Here is a 9799-nt window from a genome sequence, read left to right as displayed (position 1 = left end):
GATATGATCACACTGGGACATATTGCTACACCCAGATGGAGCTATGGGAAGCTCTTATGTGTAATCTGAGGTTTATGCTCCTTATGGTTCTACAGCAAAAATTGTACTTTTCTTTTTTCCTCTATACAGTGGGGGATGGTAGTGGTGGTATTTAGATGATTCTCATGGGCAGCTCCTAGATTCTTAGCCAGGTAAATATCATTTCTCATGGCATGCTCCCCATGTTTAATATCCCCCTACCGTCAGATGTTAATAAGCTTTGGAAAACCCCTCCTAACTTGAGTATTGAACCATATGCAGGAATTTCTGTTGTTTGTGAGGTGTGGCACAGTGCTGTGGTTTTGTGGGAAGTCATCCTTGCTTTTTTATAGGTGCATACTGAAGAGTACTTGGAGGAGGAAATGTCAACTCACTCCAGTATTCCTGCCTGGAAAATCTCATGGACAGAGGAGCCTGGCGGGCTATAGTCCATGTGATTGCAGAGTCAGACGTGACTGAGTGTGCATGTACATGCGCATGCACACGCACTCACACACACACACACTGAAGAGTACAGGAATGAAACTTATCAAGGGCTGTGACCGGCAGTATTTCATAAGACAAAAATGAGATGAAAATGTGGCAAAATTTAGTAATTGCTGGTGTATAGGTATCCATTGTGTCACTCTGTACTGCATTCTGAAAAATTTTCCATTATTCAAAACAGGAAAACTCTACCTAAGTAAATCTAAGTTGAAAAATCATGTATTCATTTGCTCATTCACTGTTTAAGTTATAACAACATAAAATCCTAATTGAAGCTCTTTGTAATGTTGGTGCCTGTAGAAGTTTCAGCTCTTGATAACCAAAAGCAGTGGATGTGGTGTCCTCATGTCTCACCATGTTCATGTCTGTCTGACCGAGGACAGGCCATTCGTGGAGGGGGGGGGTCTACGTGTCGGGGATCACCCCCTGAGGCCGTGTGGACTGGCATTCTTCCTGGAACTTAGTAGCCTCAAGCCTGCTTGTTTAGCCCTCTGAATACTGTCAGCCGTCGAGCTCCTCTTATGGGGGAGCAGTTTGTACTGCAACTTTTAAACCTGTGATTTTTCTTAAGCCTCTTTCAGCATATTTTCAGCAGCTGGACAGCTCCAGGGTCTCCTGTCAGCCTGCTGACTTCCCATGTCTGACATAAACTTAGAATTTTAAGTTTTTTCTGTTGGCCTCATTTTTATCAGTGTGACTTTTGGGGACCCAAGCGGCCCAGTTTGTACAATTGAAAGCCACATTCTTGGGTGAATCTAGGGCACTAAGAATTTCCAATTGGAAGAAGGCTGGAATCGCTTGACCACAGGCTTCTACCCTATAAAGGTACATGGGTCCCCCCATGCACGTCTCTTCTTGGCCTCCAGAGAAAATGCTGACCTCTCACATCAACTCCAGGGCACCAGGTGTTGCTTTGTCCAAATATGGAAGCCACTGATGACAGGAGGCTTTTAAAATTCAATTTAACTTAACAAAATAAAAATTCAGTTTATCAGTCACTGAAGGCAGAGTAGAAGATAAAGGACATTTCTGTCATCAGAGGAATACTATTGAGATATTTAGAGAATTAAAAAAATTTTTTTTTTACTCCTCCCCCACTATTTAGAGAATTAAAATTAAGAATTCAATTAGGGTTAAGGTTCTGAGGTCAAGTGAAGGGTAGGGGTTAATTTTGTTTGTTCAGTTGCTCAGTTATGCCTGGTTCTTTATGACCCCATGGACTGCAGAACGCCTGACTTCCCTGTCCTTCACCATCTCCCGGAGCTTGCTCAAACTCATGTGCATTGAGTTGGTGATGCTATCCAGGCATCTTGTCCTTTGTTGTCCCCTTTTCCTCCTGCCTTCAATCTTTCCCAGCATCAGGGTCTTTTCTAATGAGTCAGTTTTTCACATCAGGTGACCAAAGTATTGCAGCTTCAGTCTCAGCATTAGTTCCTCCAATGAATATTCAGGACTGATTTCCTTTAGGGGTTAAGGTCAGGGTCAGACGTCAGGGTTAGGATGGGATTAAGGTCAAAGTCTTAAGCAGTGGATGATAGCTCCACATACTTTAGTTTTCTGCATATACTAAACTGAAGGGAGAAATAACCATACAGTTATAGTGGAGACTATACTATCCACTTAAGATAATGGGTAGATCTAACAGAACTAATGACCCCCCCCCAAAAAAAAAAAATCAGTGGGCTTGAATAACAACACCACAGACCAAATAGACCTAAGCAACACATGTAGAACTTTTAGCCCAACAGCAGGGTGTACATTCTTCACAAGTATTTATGGCACATTCTCAAGTCACAGGTCTTAAGACTGATATACCAAGAATCTTTTTTGACCACAGTGAAAGAAAACTAGAAATCAACCATAGAAGGAAAACTGGAAAATTCACAAATAGGTGAAAATCAAACAACACACTTTTGAACAATCAGTGGTCCAAAGAAGAAATAAAAAGTGAATTTAAAAGTATCTTGAGACAAAAATGAAAACAAATTACCAAAATTTGTGAGATGCAGTAAAAGCAGTACTAGGAGGGAAGTTTATAGTGATAAATGCCTGCATTAAAAAGGAAAAAAATCTCCAATAAGCATCCTTAGATTTTAAGGAACTATTGGAAAATGAACCAAAATTAGAAGGAGAAAATAAAGTTTGGAACAGAAATAACTACAGTAGAGAACAGGAAAACAATATAAGAGATTAAAGCTAAGAGTTGGGTTTTTAATGATGAAAAAACTTTTAAAAATTAATTTTATTGGAGTATAGTTGCTTAGTGATGTTTCTGCTGCACAACAAAGTGAATCAGCTCTCCATATACGTGTATCCTCTGGATTTCCCTCCCATTTAGGTCATCATAAAGCACTGAGTAGGGTTCCTTGTTTCTATTCAGTAGGTTCTCATTAGTTCTCTATTTTATAGATAGTATCAGTGTATATATATCAATCTGCCAATTTTTTAGTTGTGATTTCAGTCTTTCGGAGTTTGAATTGTGTGAATTCTTGGTCTGTTTTGAATATGAACTCTTTTTTCACATGTATGGTTTGCAAATATTGTCTCACAGGCGATAGGCTGCCTTTTCATTTTGTGGAGGGTTTCCTTTGTCACCACTGAAAAGCTTTTCAGTTGGATGGAGTCCCATTGGTTTATTCTGCTTTTGTTGCTGACAAGACAGATCCAGAAAATATTGCCAAGACTGAAGTCAAAGAATGTGGTGCCGGACTTCCTTGGTGGTCCAGTGGCTGAGCATTCGCCTGCCAATGCAAGGGATGTGGGTTCAATCCCTGCTCTGGGAAGATCCCACATACCACGGAACAAATAAGCCTGTTTACCACAACTACTGACGCCCACGCGCTCTAGAGCCTGAGCTCTGCAACAAGAGAAGCCAGTGCAATGAATGAGAAGCCTGTGCACCTCAACTAGAGAGTAGCTCCCCACTTGCTGCAAGAGAAAAAGCCCTTGCAAGGCTTGAAGACCCAGCCCTGCCCACCCCACCTGCTTCCTCCACGTCTAGTAGGTGGGAGACCCGCTTCTTGCCACTCCAGGAGCACTTCTGGAGCTGATCTGGGAGTGGTTCTGGGGTTTGCAGGCAGAGCCCCTGTTGCTGTTCCCCCTTCCCCACACGAACATCCAGAGCAAGCTGTCTTCCCTGCTGCCTGAACACCCCCTCCCTACCCAGTATCTTCCAGAAAAGTCAGGTTCTGCAGCAGGGTCTGCAGGCAGTGTGCATCTGGACCCACGTTCTCTGTAAACACAGAACCTCCCCTGACCGCCTGCCCCTTGCTCACTGCCTCCCCATCTGGCCGTAGCCCAGTGCAGGTGTCCTACCGACGGCCCATCTCAGCCTCGTGTTGTCAGAGCTGCTCCAGGCCCTTGCTGAAAACCTGTGAACCCACCTTTAAAAGGGATGTCCTTGCTCACAACCCTCCAACCCCTACCTTTAGCAGAAGTTAACAGAAGTCTTTAAAGGAGTCCAGAGAGAAGAGAGGAAGCTACCAGAAAGAAAATCAGATGGAACCAGCTGGGACCAAGATGGCAACAAATCTGACCCCCAGTAGACCTCAAGTCTCATTGTATGTTGATTTTACTGTATTATCATATTAGGTGACACACCTACCTTGCCATGACCAGACAGGTAGAACCAAAAAATGATAAAAAAGGAGGTGGCACCTCACTCCCTTGGAAAAACCCTGCCCCTCCCCCTAATGCACCTGGCTCCCCATCATTAGCCTCACTCCCCCTTCTTTGCCCTTACTCTTTATAATCAAGCCACTCTCTCCAGGTGGGTGAGAAGTTGACCTGAGAACTTAGTTCTCACTTCTGCATTCTTTGGCCTCTGAATAAAGCCTGTGCTGTGTTGGTCTCAGCTTTGCTTTCATAGTCACCAACTGATTATCACCTACTACTAATGGAAGAAGGAAACCTTCCCTGTTGAGGCAGAGCCCTGGCCAGACTGGGGACCGAGCAGGGTCCATAGGATTTAATTTAGTAACAATCTATAAGGGGACTGTGGTCTCTGCCCTGTGGCATGGATGGAGGGCACCTACAGCCACGGCAGACTTGTTGGCAAATTGATGACTCAGCCTTTTAATTTGCTGTCTAGGTTTGTCATAGCTTATCTTCCAAGGAGCAAGTGTCTTTAATTTCATGGTGCAGTCACTGTCTGCAGTGATTTTGGAGCCAAGAAAATAAATCTGCCACTGCTTCTGTTTCTTTCCCTTCTTTTTTTGCCATGAAGGGATGGGACCAGTTGCCATGATCTTAGTTTTTTTAATGTTGAGTTTTAAGTCAGCTTTTTTACTCTCCCCTTTCTCCCTCATCAAGGTGCTCTTTAGTTTCTCTTCACTTTCTGCCATTAGAATGGCATCATCTGCATATCTGAGATTGTTGATCTATCTCCCGGCAGTTTTGATTCCAGCTTGTGATTCATCCAGCTCAGCATTTCGCATGATGTGCTCTGCATATGAATTAAATAAGCAAGGTGACAATATACAGCCATGACATACTTCTTTCCCTATTTTGAAATATATAAAATATCTCTCTACACAGAGGCCTTGCTATACAGTGGATAAGGCAAGAGACAATCTTATAACGTAGACAAAATAAGTGATACAGATAGTAGCATTTAGAAGATCATACAAGAGAGAGACAGAAACAAACAATTTCAAAACAAAGAGAACACATCTAACCATGATTTGTGTAACTAGTTTTAATCTCTTGGCAGTAAACCATCAAGTCCATAGGGGAGTCAGGTGGATATAGCAAATTCTGGAAGGATCAGATAGTGAAAAAGATAGTTAAATGTTTCATCTTTGTTTACAAAGGTATACTTTATCAACTTACATAAACATACTTGTTGATACCTCCTTAAGTGTATCATCCCATACATCCTCATATGCACTCATCTAGCCTATTTCAACTCAAATCATTCCAAATAAAACTCTCTAATTTTGTTGCAACTCTAGTCATTTGTTGTACTTTCATAAAAAAAGACACACTGTAATTCATTTGTATATACCAGTAAATGCTAGGATTTCTCAGTCTAATTTGTTTTTTTTTTTTTAGGGGCCTTATAAATCATTTAAAATCTCAACCCTTCTCCCTGCTTCACCATGTTCTGAATCCTTTGATATGGGAAAAGCTATGGAAAGAGTGTTTAATATAATCCAAATTTGTTGGTTTTGTTCAGTCACTCTTTATGACCCCATGAACTGCAGGAAGCCAAGCTTCCCTGTCCTTCACCATCTCCTGGAGCTTGCTCAAACTCATGTCCATTGAGTTGGTGATGCCATCCAACCATCTCGTCCTCTGTCGTCCCCTTCTCCTGCCTTCGGTCTTCCTTCTCCTCCTGCCTTCAGTCTTCCCCAGCATCAGGGTCTCTTCTAATGAGTCGGCTCTTCACATCAGAAGTATTGGAGCTTCAGCTTCAGCATCAGTCCTTCTAATGAACATTCAGGATTGATTTCCGTTAGGATTGACTGGTTTGATCTCCTTGCAGTCCAAGGGACTCTTAAGTATTTATTATTGGGTGTTGTGAAGATCTGAGAAGCAGAATTGGATGGATACAAAAAGAAAAAGTGAATAAAGGGACATAACTAGAAATTGGGACACCCATGTGATCAGAGAGTGATCACAATGGAGCAAATCCACCTCTCCGACCCAGGAGGACAAGTTTATCTTGGTAATAATATCAGCAACTGAGGAGTTAAAGTGTTACTATGAAAAGTCGTTAACAGAAAGGGCAGAGGAAATGTTTCCTTACAAAACACAATATGAGAGCCTGTAATTTTCCAGGAGCCTATAAATTTCAGATAAATGTTTTGTTACTTGAAATTTTGAGTGGATTATGTGTAAGTTTTACAGACTGGTCAAAGTAATGTACTATTCCTGCCTGGAATGAATAGATCACCTCTTAATTCATAAATTTCACACTTAACCAGACTTAGAGACAGTCTATGTTGGAGAGTATTCTAAAACAATTTGTGCATAACAGCTGCAGATCTGACAAGAAACTTTTACTGTCACATTAAAAAAATGAAAAGTGAAAGTATTAGTCGCTCAGTTGTGTGCCACTCTCTGTGACCCCATGGACTGTAGCCTGCCAGGCTCCCGTGTCCATGGAGTTCTCAAGGCAACAGCACTGGAGTGGGAAGCCATTCCCTTCTCCAGGGGATCTTCCTGACCCGGAGATCAAACCCCAGTCTCCTGCATTGCAGGCAGATTCTTTACTGTCTGAACCACTAGGGAAGCCCTTACTCTCACATACGAGATACGAAATTTGTCTTCACATATTGCCTGCTATATTTAGGCTCTTGGTTCATGTAACCACTTAATGTTGCAATTAAATCCAATTTGAAATTAAGCTATGTTTTAAGAATGTGGTTTGTAGCCCCTGTTACCCTCGTATGACATCTCAAAGTTCAAAACTCTTACTTGTTGATATGAGTATCAATTTCATTTTAGCTCAGTTTGAACAGAGAAGCAAGCAAGTCAGGGAGCCAATTTTTTTTTAGGTTTGTTTAGGGAGAAAAATAAAACAAAGAAGACAAAGTATATGCAGCTTATGGGCTCTTTGAATCACTAATTATTTGCAGGAATTTTCTTGTATTGTTTTCAAGTGTGACCTTTCATTCATATAATAACAAATAACAAAATTAGAAGAAACTAATTTGAAAGGATGGCTTGTTTCTACCCAGAAAATTTGAACATGAAGGTACCAATGGGAACTGCAAAGATCAGGTGCCAAGTTTTTAACAACATTTTAGTCTAGGTGTGCAGATAACAGCTACTGTGCTGGCAATTTCAAGAATATATTTTTATTCTGATAAAGAATATACTTTTCAGACTAGAGCCCATTATACAGAGTGAAGTAGTCAGAAAGAGAAATATAAATATTGTATACTGACACGTATATATGGAATCTGAAGAGATGGCACTGATGAATTTATTTTCAGGGTGGCAATGGAGACACAGACATAGAGAACAGACCTATGGACATGGTGGGAGGAGAGCAGAGAGGAGATGTATGGAGAGAGTAATATAGAAATTTATAATACCATGTGTAAAACAGCCAGTGGGAATTTGCTTATGACTCAGGGAACTCAAACAGGGGCTCTGTGACAGGCTGAAGGGTGGGGTGGGGACGGAGATGGGAGGGAGGTCTGGGAGGGAAGGGACAGAGGTATGCCTATGGCTGATTCTTGTTGATGTATGACAGAAAACCACAAAATTCTTTTTTTTTTTTTCTGATTTTTTTTCATGTTTTATTGTGACTTGATAATGAATAAGCTTATAAAACATTAGCAAACCGCGTTTTATTTTAGTGTCCTAGAAACATCTTTATTACAGTCATGTTACAGACCTCACTGCGCACACTGCAGAATGGGTATCACTCCATTCACTAAAAGAAAGTGAAAGTGAAGTCGCCCAGTCGTGTCGGACTCTTTGCAACCCCATGGGCTGTAGCCTACCATGCTCCTCGGTCCATGGGACTTTCCAGGCAAGAGTACTGGAGTGGGCTGCCATTTCCTTCTCCAAGAAAACCACAAAATTCTGTAAAGTAATTATCCTTCAATTAAAAAATTAAAAAATAATAAAGAATATACTTTTCCAGAAGGCTTCCAGTGTGGCTGCCTCCTGCTGGAAGCCTAGGATGCTGGAATCAGGTCACATCCTGTCTGTCTTCACAGGACACTGGGCTTGTACTTTAAGAAATTTCTGGCTCTGCTCTGGATCTTGGTCATTCTGTGGCCAGAGAAATCAGTAACATGTTTGTTTTGCCCATTGAAATGTTTAAAGGCACAGGTTATTTCAGTTTCCTGATGTGGGTGAATTGTGAAGTGTAGAGCTCAGTGATGATTTTTTTTGCAAGAAATGTACATCCTAGTTCCCACATGAGGGTGAGACCCCCTGTCCAACAATGAGAGACCCTGCTTGCACCTGTGCCTCCCAGGAGAGCAGCTTTAAGTCAGTCTAAACCCGACCAACTTCTGTCTATCATACATGGTAGATTTAGACCTAAGTCTTGTCTATGGGCTTCCCTGGTGGCTCAGCTGGTAAAGGATCTGCCTGCAATGCAGGAGACCCGGGTTCAATCCCTGGGTTGGGAAGATCCCCTGGATATATACTACCCACTCCAGTATTGTTGCCTGGAGAATCCCATGGACAGAGGAGCCTGGTGGGTTACAGTCCATGGGGTCGCAAAGAGTGGGACACAACTGAGCTACTAACACTTTCACTTTCCCTTTTCAAGTTCTGTCTACACTGATCATGTTAGATGAGATCATGTGCTTTCTGCAATGAGAACGTTTGGATCATGTTCTGTGTGCATCAGGACATAGAGACCCGGCCTGGCCTTGGTCCTGAAAAACTGTGCCTTCGTCCGATGTCAGTGCTCAGATGTATGGGTTCTGGAGCTAGGGTGGGTTTCTCTGGGTAACCCTGCTCTTCTGAGTCGACTTCCATGGCCCTCTCACGGGTCAGTGCTGCGGTCGGGCTCTTAGTCTTTCTCCCTGCCGGGTTCACCCTCCCTGGGGCTCCTGGAGACTCCTCAAGTGGCTACCTGGTAACTATTCCAATTCACTGGCACAGGCATAGCGAGAAGGGAGACAGATTCACTTGGTGAATGGTTTGCGTGGCACATGGATCAGGCAAAAAACCAGTGGGCAGCAGGTGAGGTTGCTGCTGTGATCTCCTTCCAGTAGACAGTCCATACCCAGCAGAGACCAGACCTGCCCCTCGTCTTCCAGTGCCCAATGTGTTTCTCAGCACCTCAGCGGGACAAGAAAGGACCGAACCTGCCAGAACCAAGGCAGTGTGTTCAACGCTATCGTGCAGCTGTAAAAGTAGTTAATATCAGTCAGAACCACGGAAAAGAGGAGGATGTCTCTGCGGCAAGTCTGGGGAGAGGAGGCCAACCCTCCACTTCTTTCTACCATCCCAGGAAATTACAGGAACCCACTTGTTTCCGCCTTAGGGGCCCATCCAGCAGAGACCTGGTGTCCTAACCAACGGTTGTGCCATACCCAGTGCAGGGTCTGGGGAGGGGGTCACCCTGGAGACTGTGGACGTGTGACCCAGGTGCAGGGTCTGGGGGGGGTCACCCTGGAGACTGTGGACGTGTGACCCCAGGTGCAGGGTCTGGGGAGGGTGGTCACCCTGGAGACTGTGGACGTGTGACCCCAGGTGCAGGGTCTGGAGGGGGGGGTCACCTTGGAGACTGGACGTGTGACCCCAGGTGCAGGGTCTGGGGGAGGTCACCCTGGAGACTGTGGACATGTGACCCCAG

This window comes from Dama dama, chromosome 9, assembly GCF_033118175.1.
Source record: "Dama dama isolate Ldn47 chromosome 9, ASM3311817v1, whole genome shotgun sequence".
Taxonomy (NCBI): Eukaryota; Metazoa; Chordata; class Mammalia; order Artiodactyla; family Cervidae; genus Dama; species Dama dama.
The sequence above is the reverse complement of the archived record's forward strand: the minus strand, read 5'-3'. Positions refer to the sequence as shown.